This window comes from Callospermophilus lateralis, chromosome 3 (assembly GCF_048772815.1).
Source record: "Callospermophilus lateralis isolate mCalLat2 chromosome 3, mCalLat2.hap1, whole genome shotgun sequence".
NCBI lineage: Eukaryota > Metazoa > Chordata > Mammalia > Rodentia > Sciuridae > Callospermophilus > Callospermophilus lateralis.
Window position 1 is genome coordinate 153,784,700 of NC_135307.1, and position 1,056 is coordinate 153,785,755.

The 1,056-nt window shown below is 35.0% G+C and overlaps 1 non-coding gene across 1 annotated transcript; it reads left to right on the forward strand.

Moving 5' to 3' along the window:
• Positions 1 to 777: 777 nt before the first annotated feature.
• Positions 778 to 840, forward strand: LOC143396056 (U7 small nuclear RNA). The gene has a single exon (XR_013090946.1). It is a non-coding gene; the product is annotated as a U7 small nuclear RNA (small nuclear RNA).
• The last annotated feature ends 216 nt before the right edge of the window (positions 841 to 1,056 follow it).

Genomic DNA, 1,056 nt, shown 5'->3' on the forward strand with positions numbered 1-1,056 from the left:
TTTTGTGAAGGTACTTTACCTATTTGTGGTTACCATAGAACTGATACTTAACACCCTTAGTTTAAAATGCTCTAATTTGAATTTATATAGGCTTCAATAACATTCAAAAATGTTGCTCCATCAACGGCTCCATCCCTTCTTTTCAGTTATTGTTACAAAATCAAATCTTTATATGTTGTGTGTCCCCAAACATAAGCTAATGATTTCTTGTGTGTGGAGCTGGGGATTGAACTCAGGGCCTTGTGCATGCACCACAAGCACTCTACCAACAGAGCTATATCGCCAGCCCCAAACCTAATAAATTTTTAATGTTAAGTCTGTTAAATTATGTTGAAGACAAAAGATATAGTTATCAACCATTATTACAGTATGCTAGTTTTATGATTTCTATGTGACTTTTACTGAGATCTTTATTCATTTGGCTTTAAGTTAATGTCATTTTTAACCTTCAGGGATTCCTTTGAATATGGTAGTTCTGACACTGTAGGTCTAATGACAATGAACGCCCTCAGGCTTTGTTTATTTATGAATGCTTTTGTTTTTCCTTTACTTTTGAAAGACAATTTTGCCATGCATAGGATTCCTAGTTGAAGAAGAAACTTGAAGAAGATTGGCTCTCTGAATTTGTATCTTCCCCTGCACATGTATGTGATTCTAATTTCTCCCACATTTGCAGTTGCTTTTGAAAGTTCTAGTACTCAAAATCTGACTCACAAAGAGGGGAGGGAGGGAGGTGAAGGAAGAGAGAGCAGAAATGAAGGGAATAGGAAAAATACAAAGTATTGCAGATCTTTTAGAATTTGTCTAGCAGGCTTTGTGACTGCTGCCAGAAGGGCCCTTACTAAATTAATTACTTAATTAATTTAAAAAATGGTGCCAGACTTTTACCTTTCCTGGAACTCAGTTAAGTTAGTGATGGAAAGTCTTACAATAATGTGGGAAGATGTAATGACAATGACACCTGTCCCATTGTCTGATTCTTTTTTTTTTTGCCATTATACATGAACTCTCTTTTTTGCATACAATTCTTAATATACCTTTATGCCACAATTTATG